Source organism: Anomaloglossus baeobatrachus, chromosome 7 (genome assembly GCF_048569485.1).
Source record: "Anomaloglossus baeobatrachus isolate aAnoBae1 chromosome 7, aAnoBae1.hap1, whole genome shotgun sequence".
NCBI lineage: Eukaryota > Metazoa > Chordata > Amphibia > Anura > Aromobatidae > Anomaloglossus > Anomaloglossus baeobatrachus.
The window spans coordinates 258,789,756-258,809,133 of NC_134359.1; the positions used below are offsets into that span (position 1 = coordinate 258,789,756).

The 19,378-nt window shown below is 49.1% G+C and overlaps 1 protein-coding gene across 7 annotated transcripts in view; it reads left to right on the forward strand.

Annotated features, from left to right (window-relative positions):
* SUN1 (Sad1 and UNC84 domain containing 1) overlaps positions 1-19,378 on the forward strand; it is a 161,863-nt gene that overhangs the window by 19,186 nt on the left and 123,299 nt on the right. For 3 of the 7 annotated variants that reach the window (XM_075318067.1, XM_075318070.1, XM_075318071.1), the window contains exon 1: positions 10,374-10,569. The exons of 1 other annotated variant lie outside the window; for it this stretch is intronic. The gene's annotated coding sequence lies outside the window, so the exon portion shown is untranslated. Of the gene's footprint in view, positions 1-10,372; positions 10,632-19,378 lie in introns of those variants that run through there. 3 more of the 7 variants (XM_075318064.1, XM_075318066.1, XM_075318065.1) reach the window with 2 other exon arrangements.

Sequence of the window (19,378 nt, forward strand, 5' to 3'; positions counted from 1 at the left end):
TGCACTGCAGTGTCAGTGTCTGCCCGCAGTGTCAGCAGCCTGTCACGCGGCAGCGCAGGCAGACACTGACATCCTGCAGTGCTGGGAGCCGCGGGGATGACGATCGCTGCTGTCAGGAGGTGAGATCATTACCTGCTGTGACGATCTCCTGCCTCCTGACGTCACCGCGGTCACTGCTGTCTATGCCCGTCTCGCGAGCGGCCCGAGACTGTCACTAGCGGTGACGTCACGGGCTCTCGCGATACTTCTGACAACGCGGCGGGCATAGAAGTCAGTGACAGCGCTGACGTCAGCAGTACAGGAGATGATCACAGAAGGTAATGATCTCATCTATGCTCCTGATGGCAGCGCTCGTCATCCCCTGCAGTGACCTGAGCTGACCTATTGATGTTAGCTCAGGTCACTGCATTGCTCTCCCAGCCAATGGGGAACATTCTGTTCTTCATTGACTGGGACAGCGACTATGGTATGGATCGCCGTGCCCCCCCCCCCTTATTGGATTACGCCGGACGTGGAATTGATTGTGCTCTTTTCAATAAATTGGTTAAAGAGGGAATGTGGGGAGTGTTTTTTCAAATAAAACTTTTTTTGTTGTCTATTTTTTAATTATTACTGACTGGGTTGGTGATGTCGGGTATCTGATAGATGCCCGACCTCACCAACCCCAGGGCTTGATGCCAGGTGACATTACACATCTGGCATCAACCCCATATATTACCCCGTTTGCCAACGCACCAGGGCGCGGGATGAGCTGGGGCAAAGCGCCAGGATTGGCACGTCTAATGGATGCGCCACTTCTGGGGCGGCTGCGGCCTGCTATTTTTAGGCTGGGGAGTGTCCAATAACAGTGGACCTCCCTAGTCTGAGAATATCAGACCCCAGCTGTCCGCTTTACCTTGGCTGGTGATCCAATATGGGGGGGACCGCACGTTTTTTGTTTAAATTATTTATATAATTTAAAATAACAGCGTGGGGTGCCCACTGTTTTGGATTATCAGCCAAGGTGAAGCTGCCAGCGGTGGTCTGCAGGCTGCAGCCGTCTGCTTTACCCTAGCTGGCTACAAAAAATGGGGGGACCTCGCGTCGTTTTTTTTTAATTATTTATTTTATGGCTAAATACAAGGCTAAGCACCCTTTAGTGCCACATGAATTTCACTCAAGGGTGCCAGCTTAGAAAATGCAGGGAGGTGGAACATTATATAGGTTTTTCTCATCTATCTATCCCTCTATCTATCTATCCCTCTATCTATCTATCTATTCATCTATTCATCTATCTATCTATCCCTCTATCTATCTATCTATCTATCTATTCATCTATTCATCTATCTATCTATCCCTCTATCTATCTATCTATTCATCTATTCATCTATCTATCTATCCCTCTATCTATCTATCTATTCATCTATTCATCTATCCATCTTTCCCTCTATCCATTATCTGTCTATCGATTATCTTTATTATTTATTGCAGGGACAAACCTGCGGTAAATCCGCCGTAAATCCGCGGCAAAACCGCATGCGGATTTGGTGCGGATTTTTTCCGCAGGTCCGGAAATCTTTCACTGGCAGAAGTTTCTCAAGAAATTTTCTTGAGAAACTTCACATTTCTAGTGCGCACATAGCCTAAGGGGACCTGCGGTCAAGAGATCCTTCCTCGGGTGACCAGTTTCCATGTCACTGTGAGTAAAGGAACCACTTGCACTGCAACCCCTGGTGTAGACTACCTTCTTTCTACACCCATCTACATCACCCATCCTCTGGGGCCCGGCCCTGCTTGCGGAGGGCCCAACATCCAGGCTGCCACTAACACCAGCCCCAGAAGTGAGAACTGTGCAGCGGTGGCTCCATCTACATAGCCACAACCCGCAAGTGGCGTTACGTGGGAATTTCCATTTAATCTCTCCCGGAAATATACCCCTTTTAAAAAAAGCACCCAGGGCACGGAACCGGGCAACAGCCACCAAGTGACATTCCCCGGTGATACACCGCCCGGGACCGAGGACCCCATAACCCTGGGCTGTACGAGCTGGAGAAGGATGCTGTATCTGCACAGCCTCGTTGATGCAGTCCTGCTGCTGGACTCGCGCTGCTCTTGGCTTCCCCGTTGTTCATGTTGATTCTGTTCTTTACAAATGGCCCTTCTGGGGCTTCATGTACCGCGCAGGATATTATTCTCAGCAATGAATAGAAAAATGTACTGCACTACAAAGTGCGGCTCTGAACATCCCTGCGATGGCCGCTGCTGTTATTACAGCTCCATGGGAACCACAGAACACGCAAAATACAAGAACCATGAGCGGCGATTGTGTGAATTTTCCTTTTTTTTTTTTCTAACGTATTTCTGGACATTGTCATGGTAATGACATTTTCTTTCCTGAACGTGGACCAGGAACCATTAATGTTAGGTTTTGTGGAATTCTTTCATTTCATGTATTTGGAAGGAGCAGTGGAAATAAGTCAAGGCACTATTAAAGGGGATGTCCACTGCGTTATACCAGATTAATGGGCCCTGGGTAGTGCAAAGTACAGTCAAAAATATCCCACTAGATGCTCGTATTCACCTTCTGCTCTGCATCCCCCTCCTGTCTTCCTTTATTAGAGGGGGCTTCTGAATTCATCTGATGCTCAGAGTCCCATGGCTTTCAGTATCATCTCTACGCTGATGACACACAGATCTACCTCTCTGGACCTGATATCACCTCCCTACTAACCAAAATCCCACAATGTCTGTCTGCTATTTCGTCCTCCTTCTCTGCGCGATTCCTAAAGTTTAATATGGACAAAACAGTGTCTTTCCTCCTTCTCATTCAACTTCTCCACCTGACATATCCATCAAATGTCAATGGCTGCTCACTTTCCCCAGTCCCACGTGCTCGCTGCCTGGGAGTAACCCTCGACTCTGCTCTATCCTTCAAGCAACACATACAAGCCCTCTTCACCTCCTGCCGCCTCCAACTCAAAAATATCTACCGGATCCATGCCTTCCTTAACCAAGAATCAGCAAAAATATTAGTACATGTCCTCATAATCTCCCACCTCGACTACTGCAACCTCCTGCTCTCTGGCCTCCCTTCCAACGCTGTTGCACCCCTTGAATCTATCATAAACTCTGCGGCCCGCTTAATCCACCTCTCCCCTCGCTATTCCCCGACCTCTCCTCTCTGCCAATCCCTTCACTGGCTTCCCATCGCCCAAAGACTCCAGTTCAAAATATTAACCATGACCAACAAAGCCATCCACAACCTGTCTCCTCCTTACATCTGTGACCTAGTCTCCCGGTACGTACCTGCATGCAACCTCCGATCCTCACAAGATCTCCTTCTCTACTCCCCTCTCATCTCCTCTTCCCACAATCGCATAGAAGATTTCTCCCGTGCCTCCCCCATACTCTGGAACGCTCTACCCCAGCATATCAGACTCTTGCCTAACTTGGAAACCTTCAAAAGGAGCCTGAAGACCCACCTCTTCCGACAAGCCTAAACCTGCCGTAACCCTCAGTCCAGTACACCACTGCGCAACCAAATCTGTCCTCACCTATTGTACCATCACCCATTCCCTGTAGACTGTGAGCCCTCGCGGGCAGGATCCTCTCTCCTCCTGTACCAGTCTGTTTTGTACTGTTAATGATTGTTGTGCTAGTGTTTATGTATACACTTTTCACTTGTAAAGTGCCATGGAATAAATGGCGCTATAATAACAATAATTCCCCATCTGGAAGGGGAAGCCCAGGTGTTTGGTACTCGTGACAAGTGATGAGCATGAGAGGGTGCGATAGGCTACTTTTTTTTTTTACCCCAATTTTGGCTATTATTAATCTGTTAAGTCGTGGACAACCCACGTAATAGATATACAGTCTCCAGTTTCCGAGCTGCCTTATTCCTACCTGCATGGAGTCTGTATATTTTTACTTTCCGGCAGCTTTCCTTAAGGTGCTTTGCTTTCCTTATACTGTGAGTATACTGATGTTAGTACCTTCCGGCTCGCTCTCTTATGGATATCGCCACCTTCCACTTTACAGTCTTGGTCTACTCTTAGAGGGTTCGTCCCCACACCTCCCCAAATGCTGTCAGTGTTACTCAATCCTTGCATTCTCCATTAACAGAGAACAATAGAAGAAAATAGGGTTTTTATCAGCCGCGCCAATGATCACTTCTCAGGTATTCAGATTAATGGATCTTTATTTTGCACAGGTCTACGCGTTTCTGCAGTCTCGGTTCCCTTCCTCAGGACCATCAGGCATAAGAACACATCAAATTTGTGTTCTTATTTGATGTGTTCTTATGCCTGATGGTCCTGAGGAAGGGAGCCGAGACTCCAGAAACGCGTAGACCTGTGCAAAATAAAGATCCATTAATCTGAATACCTGAGAAGTGATCATTGGCGCGGCTCATAAAAACCCTATTTTCTTCTATTGTTCTCTGTTATCTGCCGTTTGTGTTGCTGCTGCCGTGATCCTAGTTTTCCATGCCTATATAGTAGTTGTGACTTTCACAACTTCATTTGGTGAGTATTACTGCTCCCTGTCTTTACCCCCTGTGTTATTGGGGTAAAACCCTATTGCGCTTCTCCTCCACAGCTCTCTACTCATTTGCATTCTCCATTAACATTCCGTCAAACTCTGCATTTTTGTTCCTCTGTTATTCTTCCTTGAAATGTATGAAAACCTAATTTTAATCTAGATGGTTACCATCCAATGGCGGACACAATCGGATGAGGGCCCCTGTGCACCAACAGCATATGAGCCCCTTCTTGGTGATGTGAGGGTGGATGTGGGCTGCAGCCTTTCTGGGGAACCAGCTGGGACCGTCCCTATGTACACACGCGGGAGAAACCTGCCCATTACCTGGAGCGGGGTGAAACCTACCATGCCATGGACGGCATTGGACTAGTCAGGGCCTTTTTAGTAAGTTTATTCTGAATCCTGCTGTGTTTCGTAACAAAACGTACCCATATGTAATTGGTTCGGATTCATGTTACCTGTGGTTCAGGCAGCATGAATCTAGTTACATGTTCCATTATTTTATGATGGACAGAGGGGTAACTGTAAGCTCCATACAACAACGTTGCCCACACCACTCATCTTTCCCAGTGTCCTGATCGGCACAGCTGCCTACTCATGTAATACATTACTTCTCCCAGCTTCAGTACAGTCGGAGATCAGGGAAGCTGATGGCCTTGTGTTGTCTATCCCACAACCAATGTTAGCTATGGCTGAGTAGAATATTTCCTATTTCCTCTTTCCTCGTGGCACGCTCCGGCACTCGGTCGCCTTGCCGCCTCTGATAGGGCTGTGTGTGAGGGCTGATTTCGCAGTGTGTTATCTATTCCTGTGCTTTTGGCGCCTCTTGTAAGGCCTCAGTCGCCTCTTACATATATGTTCTTCTATTTCTCCTGACATCAGCCCCGCATGGAGCCTTAACCCATCAGAAAGTAAGAAACTTATTTCTTTTCTATTATTTTCATGAATGTTTGTGCTGGTGACTCTGGCCGCGCTCCAGTCTCCGAGCTGCCTTATTCCTACCCGCATGGAGTCTGTATATTTTTACTTTCCTGCAGCTTTCCTTATACTCTGAAGATACTGATGTGTTAGTGCCTTCCGGCTCGCTCTTGTACAGATATCACCACTGTCCACTTTACTTTCTCTTCTATTTTGAATGGTCCCCAGCACAATTTTTATGTGATAGAACTATACTGTACCAACTTCCTCCTGGCACCTCTGTATTCACACCGCTATTTGTTTTCATTTTTTTTTTTACGTGGTTTGTCTTTAAGCTTTCTTTTTCTGATTTGAAGTGTAAGGCTATGTGCGCATGTTGCGTACAGTCAGTGCAGAAATTTCTGCAGTGATCTGAAGAGCACACGTGCGCTTCAAATCGCTGCAGAAAATGTCCGTAGTGAAAAAAAAAAAAGCCGATTCCATGCGCTCTGCCTGCAGCTCCTGCCATAGACAGAGCGGGGGGCTGCAGGCAAAGCACACGGAAGAAGTGACATGTCACTTCTTAGAACGCAGCGCTTCGGGCAGCAGCCGAAGCGCTGCGCTCTAAGACGCCACGTGCGCACGGCCCCTGCACAATCTCCATAGACTGTGCAGGGGACGCAGGACGCATGCAGTTACGCTGCGCTACAAAGCGCAGCGTAACTGCATGTAATTACGCAACGTGCGCACATAGCCTAAGTGTTTTGCCTTTTCTGTAAGGCTGCTTTCACACTTGCGTTGTTTTGCATCAGTCACAATCCGTCGATTTGAGGAAATACGGTATCCTGCAATATAGTAGGATTCCGTTTTTTCCCCCATAGACTTGTATGGACGACGGATTGTGACTGATGGCCTTCCGTTGCATCCGCCGCGTGACGGATCAGTCATGAAACGACTGACCGTCGGGCGGCAGGAACGCAGCATGTAGCGTATTTTGAGCGGCGGATCCTTTTTTTTTTCTTTTGAGAACGATTGGCTGATCGCCCGGCTTTTGAGAACGATCGGCTGATCGCCCGGCGGCTGGTAAAACCGTAAGGCTGCTTTCACACTACGTTTTTTTAACATGCGTCATGAACGTTTTTTTTTTTTTTTTTTTGCTGTGAAAGTGGATCCTGCTTTTACAAAGAAGAACGCATGCAAACGCATGTTATTTTGCAGGATCCTGCCACTTGAAGTTTATGGGTGGGCATTGAAGTCATGTGATCGGGAGTGAGGGGAACTGAACGTGATAGACTGGGAGCCGGCATCTGACATCTGCAGACTCTGGTAACCAAGGTAAACATCAGGTAACTAAGCAAAGTGCTTTGCTTGGATACCCGATATTTACCTTGGTTATGAGCGTCCGTAGCTGCTAGGAGCTGGGCTGCCTGGTCCCTGCACACGTAACCAAGGTAAACATCGGGTAACTAAGCGAAGCGCTTTGCTTGATTACCTGATATTTACCTTGGTTACGAGCGTCCGCTGCTCTCAGGCGGGGGAGAGAGAGAGGAGAGAGAGAGGGAGAGACTGATCACGCCAGGCTGGTTTCTGGGCATGCTCAGTAGAGCAAGCGGGATCCTGTCTATCAGCATGCTAGCGTTCACATGCGTTTGCGTGCAGTATAGTCAGGATCCAGTGAAAAACAGTATTTGGATGCAGCTCAAAAACGCTACAAGTAGCGTTTTTGAAAAAAGTAAAAAAAACTGCAAGTCGCTGGATCCTCACTATAACGCACACAAACGCATGTTGACGTGAGTCCATTGCAAATGCATTGAAATGAAAACGCATTTGCACTGGATCCGTTTTTGCGTTAAAAAAACGTTCGTTTTGCATGTTAAAAAGCGTGTGAAAGCAGCCTTAAAAAAAAAATAAAATACAACGGATCGTGATTTTGCAGCATCAGTCACATCAGTTGTGCCACTATCTGCAACGCATCCGTTGCATCAGTCACACAAGGGATTGTGATGGAAGCAAAACAACGGAAGAGTGAAAGCAGCCTAAGAATTAAGTTTGCTTTCTTTGCATGCAGAAAATAACGTGGGAGGTGCGCTGTAGCCGTATTTTCCCATTAAAATAAAGAGAAGACTTACAAGAAATAGGCGATGTTCACACCTTGCATTTTTTTTCCCTCCTCTCTTGGCAGTAAAAAAAAAAAAAAAAACTGCTTCGTGAAAGCCGGTTTGGCTGCATTTTTGGTGTCCTTTGTCTACAGTGCATGTAAGTTAGTTTCAGCTGTTGCGTTTGTGCGATTTCTCATTGCTTTCAATGGTGCTAAAATGCTGAAAGAATTGACATGCGTCTTCTTTAAAAAAGGCAGCAGTTTTACTTTTCTGGCAAAAAAAAAACAAAAAACGCAATCGTGTGCATGAGGTTTCTGGAATCTCATAGGTTTTGCTGGTGCAGGAAAAAGCCGCTTTTAATTTGCATAAACCTCATGAAAAAAAAAAAGCTGCGTGTGAACATAGCCTTACACTGTTTTTGGTGCAAAACGTATCAAAACACTGCCAGGGTATGTTCACAAGGGACTTTATTGTGCAGTTTGCATATAGAGACTACACTATACGTCACCTTATGTCCATGGGTTATTTATTAAATTAGTGGCTGAAATTTGTGGTCTGTCGTCTATACTGTCGGACGCTTTCGTGATTAAAAGATAATTGTAATTGGAAAGGTCCTTTAGGGTCAGTCAACACCGGGCAGCCGGCTGCAGGGGGTCCGACCTGCACGCAATGCACCCGATGGTATGATGGGCATATGGTGGTTTTTTTTTTTTTTGGGTTTTTTTTTTTTTTTTGGAAGGGGGTTTATGCAACATAAGCCACCATAGTAGGGAAAGTGTGGGCTTATGTCATACGACCTGTCACAAGGCATCACCTGTAATTCCCTATGGTGTATGAATTTTCTGGAGCACGGGCCTCGCTCGCCATAAATTTCAGGCCGGTCACATTAGACTGTGAACTGCAAACTTATCTGCGATTTATTGTAATTTTTTTTATATCACAGCTTTAAAATGATTGTCGCACGGATGTTTTTGGTGTTCAATTGTCGCTGTGTAGCCCCAACCTTAAAAGGAATCTGTCACCAGGTTTTTGCTCCCACATCTGAGAGCAGCATAATGTAGGGGCAGAGACCCTGATTCCAGCGATGTGTCGCTTACTGAGCTGTTTGCTGTCGTTTTGATAAAATCTCTGTTTGCTCTGCTGCAGATCTAACAGTTAGGCCTAAGCCACACAGTATGAAAATCAGAGCAAGTGGGATGCGATAAAACATCGCATTCCACCCGGACTAATATTAGCCTATGTGCAAGCACCCATGAGCGATCATTTTCTCATCCCTGATCGGACTGAGAAAACAATCGCAGCATGCTGCGGGTGCAATGCGATCCTTGTTTCTCTCTCACCCATTCAATAAGTCTATGGGGCGAGAGAAACATCGCATTGGGCTTGCAGTACACCGGCGTAATGCGAATGCAGAATGAGAATGGCAATAGGCGGCAACGGAAGGAGAGCTGGAGATAAATCCCTCCCGGCCCTCTCCCTTCCTCAGCGCCGGCACTCTCCTCCCTTCCTCAGCGCCGGCCCTCTCCTCCCTTCCTCAGCGCCGGCCCTCTCCTCCCTTCCTCAGCGCCGGCCCTCTCCTCCCTTCCTCAGCGCCGGCCCTCTCCTCCCTTCCTCAGCGCCGGCCCTCTCCTCCCTTCCTCAGCGCCGGCCCTCTCCTCCCTTCCTCAGCGCCGGCCCTCTCCTCCCTTCCTCAGCGCCGGCCCTCTCCTCCCTTCCTCAGCGCCGGCCCTCTCCTCCCTCAGCGCCGGCCCGATCGCATGATTGGACGTCAGTCACAATGATACTTGCATGACACTCGGCTCCCGTTGTGCTGCCAGCGTGAGCTGAGTGTCATGCGAGGATCTCGGTACTCCTTGTGTGGCCTAGGCCTTATACAGAGCTCATGAATATGCTGGACTGCCTGCAGCATGCCAAGTAGTCCTATAATGATAATCTTCTGCTGATTAAACAGTGATTGTATCACAACTACACTAAGCAGCCCAGTAAATGACACGTCGCCGGAATCAGGATCTCTGCCCCTAGTTAGTGCTGCTCTCAGATTAGGTGGCAAAAATCTGGTGACAGATTCCCTTTAATGCTGTGCAAAACCGATCATTGATGAAGCAATACTTTGCTCATTCGCCACTTACGTCTCTGATGTGGGCGTTAAAAGCACGGATGGCAGCACGTCTGCCGTCGTACAGGGTTCTGCTGCCGCCATCGTCCGATGATGATTGCTGCATGCAAGACAAGGACCAAACAATTTTATTTTTTTATTTTGATTAATGCTTATTTGTTTTGGAATTTTTTTTTTCTTTAAATGGGTGCAAAAATATTGTGCTGTAAGTAAGAATTCATCTTTCGCTGGCTAAGTTCCTGATTGACTATACATCAGCGAATGTCTAAAAACAATCAGCTTTCTGCCATTGTAGCAAAGCTGAGAGCCTAAAATTTAAGTTTTAGAATATTTTACGATTTTTTTTTTGTCTAAATCTGTTTCTGCATACAATTTGCCGATGGGTTTTATTAGTTGTATTTGAAAAAAAAAAAAAGTCCAAACAGTTGGAATATAGAATTTATAATATTATACACAGATTCTATAAATATTATGAATAGGAATGATAAATATTGACACTATCGTTCCCTGCTGCTTCTATAGACCGGTGTCTACAGTGAAGGTTGCAGAGTTGGAGCCAGCACTGAGTATATAGGTGTATATGGCTTGTAGCCCGTCATGGAGGAGACTGACAGCTCGGTGCGTGCTCTTCAGGGCAGGGAAGGGGTTAAGCTGATCTTCTGGGCTGCCTTGTTTACCAGTCCTCCAATGGTTTTGAAGGCAGGCCGAGACGGACAGCTGAGCTGTGGAGGGGGCGTTCACACCAGGCTGATCCTTCAGGCTTTGTTGAGGCAGGGAAGCCATTTTGGGATCTTGCAGCAGTGTGGAATAGCAAAACCCCCTGACAACTTCCAAACTTGCCCCCCTGCAAGCCGGAGATGAGAGGACCGGGTCCATAAGCTGCGGCCGGATCAGCCCTGGGAGATGCCACACCGCAGCGACAGGAGCTGGGAGACCTAGGTTTGCCTGCGCGCTTTCTGCTGCCCATTCCCCGCTATGCCCATTCCTACAGATGGAGCCTGGCAAGTTATAAATAGTTGGCCGGGGGCTCATTGTTGCTATGCTGCTTCTGCTCCATGTAAAAGCTTCAGTGCATCCCCAGAAACAGGCCTGGGAAGGGTCACAGGGGGGCAGCACCTCCAGGAGATCCAGCAGCGGCGGTGGACACATGTGTATCCAGAGGTGGTCAGCAGCAGACAGTGTGCGCAGCATATTGCAATGGTCAGTGTCACAAGAGCCCGTAGGTGGACACGTGTATCCAGAGGTGGTCAGCAGCAGACAGTGTGCGCAGCATATTGCAATGGTCAGTGTCACAAGAGCCCGTAGGTGGACACGTGTATCCAGAGGTGGTCAGCAGCAGACAGTGTGCGCAGCATATTGCAATGGTCAGTGTCACAAGAGCCTGTAGGTGGACACATGTGTATCCAGAGGTGGTCAGCAGCAGACAGTGTGCGCAGCATATTGCAATGGTCAGATGGTCACAAGAGCCCGCAGGTGGACAGTGTCACATGCTGTAGCGACACAATTAATTTGCTTTAAAGGGGCATCATATGTATTAGTATTTGTGATTTTACAATGTTTAATACCGTGACAGTGTCTCTTCCTATACAGTGAGGCTTTTACTGCATATGCGGTGTGCTTGATACAAATGTAACTTGTAAGGGGCTATTTTTCTTTGGTTAAATGGGGGAAAAAACAATAGAGGCTGCCGGGGGATACTCTTGGAGTGTTTGATGCTCCGTCAGTCACATTAATATAAGTTTGTGTATACTGTGTCGATGGTGCATAAGTAAGGGGTTAATCGCTCCCAGCATGCACGAGCAGACTCGGTAACGCTGGGAGTTGTAGTTTCTCTTGTGGATGGGCACAGGTTGGTCACCCCCGAACCTAAGGTGCGGGCAACAATCTACATTTGGAGTATCCTCATGCAGAGCTATGGTTAGTAGACTGTCAATAGGCAATTTTTACTTTATTTTTTTTCTGGATTTCTTGATATTTGTGTACATCAAGAGAGTGTCTTTTGATACAGCATTTTTTTTAAAGACTTTTTTTTTTCCCATAGAGTTCTGTATAAAAGATGTCAAAAGTGTGTGGGACCCCCCCCCCCCTAAAAAAAAAAAGGTAAAGGGCGCACAGTGCATGAAAGGCAGCCCAAGTGTTATATTATACATCACTCCTATTAATGAAGTTTTAACACAGTAGACGTGCTATTGGGAAATTTTTTTTTTTTTTGGGCTGTATGCACATGTTGCAGCTTTTTTTTGCATGATTTTTATTTTTTTCCCAAATTGACAGATTCTGCAGTGGCTTTTGGGAAAAACTAGTTGTGAATTTGTATAAGGGCCTGTTCGCACCTTGCGTCTTTTTTTTTTTTCTTTCCTAAAAAGTGCAGTATTTTTACATTATATGCAAACTGGATGCGATTTCTGAAATCTCATGCATGCTGCCTTTTTTTTTTTTTTTTTTTTTTAATTTTTCTTTTTTGGGGATTTGAAGAATCAGTTTTTTTTTTTTTATTTTTTTATTTTTTTTTTTCCTTTCAAATCACTGACATTACCAATTTTTTTACCCATTCAGATGAATGAGGGGAACTCTATTGTAAAGAAACGTGTGTATTTTACGCAGCATTTTTCCTGCCAATATTCACTTATTTGCAGATTTTCCTGCTGCAAAAATACAAACGCATGTGCATATATACACACTGTCCTAATCGGTATACAAAAACTTTTTTCATGAGGTTTCAAACTTTAGGATCACACAACAAGTCGTATAAAACAGGGAGCAGTGATTTTTTGATGCCGCTCTGTAAAACGGGAGATTAAATCAAAGGAGTGATCTGTGCAAATGCAGACACACCTGCTGGGAGTACCCACCCTGCTGGGAGTACCCACCCTGCTGGGAGTACCCACCCTGCTGGGAGTACCCACCCTGCTGCGGCTCTCTTGCAGGTCTGAGGTATCCAGGGGTTAACTGGAGCAGGCGGGCCACTATTGCCAGGACAGTTATATAATGAGCTCCTTGTATCCTGAACATGTGTCACTATACTGCTCTGTAAACTGTCCCGGCAGATGTCCCTGCACTTGGGATTGTCTTCTGGGAGGGGGGATTGCTGTTTTCACTCAGCGGACCCCCTGCTGTGAACAGTTGTCTTGCTGTCAGCTTACTTTTGCAATCTCCCCCCCCCCCCCCGATTAACTGTTTCAGTGCTGCCAGGCCGTCAGAAATCTCCGGATTCAGTGCTGGCGCATGGAGAACTGTCATCCTACGCGGGATAATATAACTATGGGAAGACGGCGCCTGCGTGACCTTCACTATGAGAAGCGTGCGGCCGGTGTCACCGCAGATAGTGATGGCTTCCGGCAGCTGGTGGGGGCTCAGTTTTGTTTTCTTTAAATCTTAATTTATTTCTCTGAGGAAACACGTGTGTATATTGTACAATGTGTGTGTGTGTGTGTGTGTATATGTATATGTATATATATTATACGCAAACATAGACACATGTACACACACGGGGTAAATGTACGCCAAGATATTGGTCCTCATTTATCAAACGTGTAAAACTGTTTTTGTTGCCCATCGTAACCAACCAGACTAGCTTTTATTTGGTAAATCTGCACCATGGTTGCTATGGGTAACAGACAGTTTTCCTTGTAGTCAGTGTTGATAATTTTGCCCCAATGTTTTTGTTTTTTTTGGGAGGGGGCAGCAATGGCCGCTGGCTGGGCATCGGGTATCTTAAATTGGAGAAAGGTCCGATGACTTCATGGTGTGCTCATTTTGAGCCTTCAGTAGCACACCGGACCCCTGCCTTCTGGCTTCTGCTTTCCAGGGGACGGTGTACTCATGAAGATGGACAGTTCAGACCGGCGGCATGGTCACAATGCTGGTCTGAACTGTGGCTCCTGGCCTCCTGCCTGCTGGGGGTACGGTGCCCTCCTGAAGATTGACAGTTCAGACCGGCGGCATGGTCACAACGCTGGTCTGAACTGTGCCTCCTGGCCTGCTGGGGGGACAGTGCGCTCCTGAAGATTGACAGTTCAGACCGGCGGCATGGTCACAACGCTTGTCTGAACTGTGCCTCCTGGCCTGCTGGGGGGACAGTGCGCTCCTGAAGATTGACAGTTCAGACCGGCGGCATGGTCACAACGCTTGTCTGAATTGTGCCTCCTGGCCTGCTGGGGGGACAGTGCGCTCCTGAAGATTGACAGTTCAGACCGGCGGCATGGTCACAACGCTTGTCTGAACTGTGCCTCCTGGCCTGCTGGGGGGACAGTGCGCTCCTGAAGATTGACAGTTCAGACCGGCGGCATGGTCACAACGCTTGTCTGAACTGTGCCTCCTGGCCTGCTGGGGGGACAGTGCGCTCCTGAAGATTGACAGTTCAGACCGGCGGCATGGTCACAACGCTTGTCTGAACTGTGCCTCCTGGCCTGCTGGGGGGACAGTGCGCTCCTGAAGATTGACAGTTCAGACCGGCGGAATGGTCACAACGCTTGTCTGAATTGTGCCTCCTGGCCTGCTGGGGGGACAGTGCGCTCCTGAAGATTGACAGTTCAGACCGGCGGCATGGTCACAACGCTTGTCTGAATTGTGCCTCCTGGCCTGCTGGGGGGACAGTGCGCTCCTGAAAATTGACAGTTCAGACCGGCGGCATGGTCGTACCACTGGGCTGAACTGTGCCCTCGCCGTTGCTGCTATAGCAGAGCCAGCTTTGTCTCTGCATCATGAAAATGTGGCTGTCAAAAATGACTAGTCTTTCAAGCAGGCACCGCTTCAGGTTAACACGTGTTTTTTTTTTTTTTTTTGTTTTTTTTTTAATTTTCTGAAGAATTTTTAAAGGGGTTTTCCAGGTCTGTGAGGAGTCTGCAGTCAGTCTGTGACTGGAAACTTCACAATCTTAACATCCAATGTGCTTTCAGAATTGTCTGGGCGGGCGGTCATGTGACCACACATACCGTATGTGATATGCATGCTGCCGGCCACATTCCAACTAGACGTGCCTCGCTCAATACAACACGCACCCTGTCAGAAGTCTGCAGTCACGTGGACTTACTGTAAACTTAAATAACAAGATTTTGGGGTTTTTTTCTGCACAAAACCTGAAGGATTCCTGATGTCCGTAAAGTGAATGAGAATCCTGCGTCTCATGCACACACTGCTTATTTTCTTCTTGCAGATGTGGTGCAGATTTAAATCTGCAGGATCACAAAGCGCTGCGGAATATGTTAGCGCTATATAAAAATAAAGATTTTATTATATTTTCTTCGGCGCTCCATTGGGAGACCCAGACGATTGGGTGTATAGCACTGCCTCCGGAGGCCACACAAAGCATTACACTAAAAAGTGTAAGGCCCCTCCCCTTCTGGCTATACACCCCCAGTGGGATCACTGGCTCACCAGTTTTCTGCTTTGTGCGAAGGAGGTCAGACATCCACGCATAGCTCCACTGTTTAGTCAGCAGTAGCTGCTGACTCTATCGGATGGAAGAAAAGAGGGCCCAGATAGGGCCCCCAGCATGCTCCCTTCTCACCCCACTTGCGGTTTGTAAGGTTGAGGTACCCATTGCGGGTACGGAGGCTGGAGCCCACATGCTGCTTTCCTTCCCCATCCCCCTGAGGGGCTCTGTGGAAGTGGGATCTTACCGGCCCCCAAACCCTGAGGCCGAGCTCCATCCACAGACCCAGAGACCCTACTGGAGGAGCTGAGTACAGTCAGGGACAAGGCCCTGCAACGTTCAGGTACTCTGTGTCCCCGCACAGACAGGCCACGCACACTCCAGGCTTGCTGGGTGTGCTAGTGCGCCGGGGGCACTAGCGCTGCGCGCTCGGGTTAGAGTCACTGCAGCTTAGCTGAGTGATTTTATGTCTTGGGAACTACCGCGCCGGCCGCTCCGGGAGCGGCGGCGCCGCTGGGACTTGTAGTGCGCCGGGGACTCGCGCTGCCCGCGCTTTTACGGCGGCAGCGCTCATAAATCTAGTCCCCGGCTTTTGCGGCCTAGCTCTGCTTCGTTCCCGCCCCCACCCTGTCAATCAGGGAAAGGGAGAGACGCTGTTCTATAGCCAGCGCCGAGGGCTGGAGCCTTATTTACATGCTCCAGCCCTCTCACTGGGCACAGTGGGGACGCAAGTTTCCCGCTCTTGGTCTCAACACGCCCAGGGCCCGCCCCTCTCCACAGGACGCCGGCAGCCATTCCTGCATGCAGTCTGGCTGGAGAACGGACACAGGCTCTGGGGGACTCAGACAAGGGACTCTGGCGACCACACACCCGCGTTTATGCGGGCGGTAAGCTGCACATAAGTGCTGGCCCCACTAGTGCCACAGTGTTATTTGGTGCATTTTTTCCCTGTACGATATATATTTATATTGCACTGTACAGTCGCTTCTTGGCTTATACCCTACATTGCTCTGAGGAGACAACAACATGTCATCCGCAAAACGCAAGGGTGCCAAGGCACAGGCGGTATGCACTGCTTGTGCCGCATGTGGGGCTAATCTACCGGCAGGTTCCAATGACCCCCATTGTGTGCAATGTTCAATCCCTGTGCCACTTCGGCAGCCAGAGTCTATGGTAGTAGTGGCCCAGGCAGAGACGCCTGTGAACCCTGCCCCGGTGACGGGGACAGAATTTGCAGTTTTTGCTGATAAGATGTCTGTGACTATGACAAAAATCCTGGAAACCTTGCAGTCCAGGCCAGTTTCTCAGACCATGGACACTGCTGTGTCTATGCTCCCCGGTCCCCCTCAGTTGGAACTAATCCGTACTTCAAGGGGGTCCCAGGCATCACAGGCTGAAGACTCTGACTCGGATGACAGTCCCAGGCAGCCTAAGCGGGCTCGCTGGGAAAGACCCTCGCCGTCATCACACTGCTCAGGGTCTCAGCGAGACGAGGCTCTGTATGAGGAGACAGAGGTGGGTGATCAGGAATCTAATCCTGACACCGCTCTCAATCTAGATACCCCTGATGGTGACGCTATGGTAAATGACCTTATAGCGGCCATCAATAGACTGTTGGATATTTCTCCCCCAGCCCCTTCAGCAGAGGAGGCAGCTGCACAGCAGGAGAAGTTCCATTTCCGGTATCCTAAGCGTAAATTGAGTACTTTCCTGGACCACTCTGACTTCAGAGAATCAGTCCAGAAACATCATGCTTATCCAGATAAGCGTTTCTCCAAACGTCTTAAGGATACACGTTATCCCTTTCCCCCTGATGTGGTCAAACGCTGGACCCAGTGTCCAAAGGTGGACCCCCCAATCTCCAGGCTTGCGGCTAGATCCATAGTTGCAGTGGAAGATGGGGCTTCACTTAAAGATGCCAATGACAGACAGATGGACCTTTGGTTAAAGTCTGTCTATGAAGCTATCGGCGCGTCGTTTGCTCCAGCATTCGCGGCCGTGTGGGCACTCCAAGCTATTTCAGCTGGCCTGGCACAGGTGGACTCTATCATACGTCCAGCAGTGCCGCGAGTAGCGTCCCTAACCTCGCAAATGTCTGCGTTTGCGACTTACGCTATCAACGCTGTCCTAGACTCTACGAGCCGTACCTCAATGGCGTCTGCCAACTCGGTGGTTTTGCGCAGAGCCTTGTGGTTAAAGGAATGGAAAGCAGATTCTGCTTCCAAGAAATGTTTAACCAGCTTGCCACTATCTGGAGACAGACTGTTTGGTGAGCAATTGGCTGAGATCATTAAACAGTCCAAGGGTAAGGACTCCTCCTTACCCCAGCCCAGATCGAGCAAACCTCAACAGAGGAAGTGGCAGTCGAGGTTTCGGTCCTTTCGAGGCTCCAGCAAGACCCAATTCTCCTCGTCCAAAGGGACTCAGAAGGAGCAAAGGAGCTCAGATTCCTGGCGGGCTCATTCACGCCCCAAGAAAGCAACCGGAGGAACCGCTTCCAAGGCGGCTGCCTCATGACTTTCGGCCTCATCCCTCCGCATCCTCGGTCGGTGGTAGGCTCTCCCGCTTTTGCGACATTTGGCTGCCACAGGTCAAAGACCGGTGGGTAGCAGACATTTTGTCTCACGGGTACAGGATAGAATTCAGTTCTCATCCTCCGCCCCGGTTCTTCAGAACCTCCCCACATCCCGACCGAGCAAATGCCCTTCTGCAGGCGGTGTGCTCACTAAGAGCAGAAGGAGTGGTGATCCCTGTTCCTCTGCAGGAACAAGGACAAGGTTTTTACTCCAATCTCTTCGTGGTTCCAAAAAAGGACGGCTCGTTCCGTCCTGTTCTGGACCTAAAGCTGCTCAACAAGCATGTGAACGCCAGGCGGTTCCGGATGGAATCCCTCCGCTCCGTCATTGCCTCAATGTCTCAAGGAGATTTCCTTGCATCAATAGACATCAAAGATGCTTATCTCCACGTGCCGATTGCTACAGAGCACCAACGTTTTTTACGTTTCGTGATAGGAGACGACCATCTACAGTTCGTAGCTCTGCCATTTGGTCTGGCGACAGCCCCACGGGTTTTCACCAAGGTCATGGCGGCAGTGGTAGCAGTCTTGCATTCTCAGGGACATTCGGTGATTCCTTACTTAGACGATCTACTTGTCAAAGCACCCTCTCAAGAGGCATGCCAACACAGCCTGAATGTTGCGCTGGAGACTCTCCAGACTTTCGGGTGGATCATCAACTTTTCAAAGTCAAACCTGGCACCGACTCAATCACTAACGTATCTTGGCATGGAGTTTCATACTCTCTCAGCGATAGTGAAGCTTCCGCTGGACAAGCAGCGGTCACTACAGACAGGGGTGCAGTCTCTCCTTCAGGGTCAGTCGCACCCCTTAAGGCGCCTCATGCACTTCCTAGGGAAGATGGTGGCAGCAATGGAGGCAGTCCCGTTCGCGCAGTTTCATCTGCGTCCACTTCAATGGGACATTCTCCGCCAGTGGGACGGGAAGACAACTTCCCTAGACAGGACAGTCTCCCTTTCTCAGATGACCAAGGACTCTCTGCAATGGTGGCTTCTTCCCACCTCATTCTCACAGGGAAGATCATTCCTGCCCCCATCCTGGGCAGTGGTCACGACAGACGCGAGTCTGTCAGGGTGGGGAGCAGTTTTTCTCCACCACAGGGCTCAAGGGACGTGGACTCAGCAGGAGTCCACCCTTCAGATCAATGTTCTGGAAATCAGGGCAGTGTATCTTGCCCTATTAGCCTTCCAGCAGTGGCTGGAAGGAAAGCAGATCCGAATTCAGTCGGACAACTCCACAGCGGTGGCATACATCAACCACCAAGGAGGGACACGCAGTCGGCAAGCCTTCCAGGAAGTCAGGCGGATTCTGATGTGGGTGGAGGAAAGAGCATCCACCATATCCGCAGTTCACATCCCGGGCGTAGAAAACTGGGAAGCAGACTTCCTCAGTCGCCAGGGCATGGACGCAGGGGAATGGTCCCTTCACCCGGACGTGTTTCAGGAAATCTGCCGCCGCTGGGGGGTGCCGGACGTCGACCTAATGGCGTCTCGGCACAACAACAAGGTCCCGACCTTCATAGCGCGGTCTCGCGATCAAAGAGCTCTAGCGGCAGACGCCTTAGTGCAAGATTGGTCGCAGTTCCGGCTCCCTTATGTGTTTCCACCTCTGGCACTCTTGCCCAGAGTGTTACGCAAGATCAGATCCGATTGCGGCCGCGTCATACTCGTCGCCCCAGACTGGCCGAGGAGGTCGTGGTACCCGGATCTGTGGCATCTCACGGTCGGCCAACCGTGGGCACTACCAGACCGACCAGACTTACTGTCCCAAGGGCCGTTTTTCCATCGGAATTCTGCGGC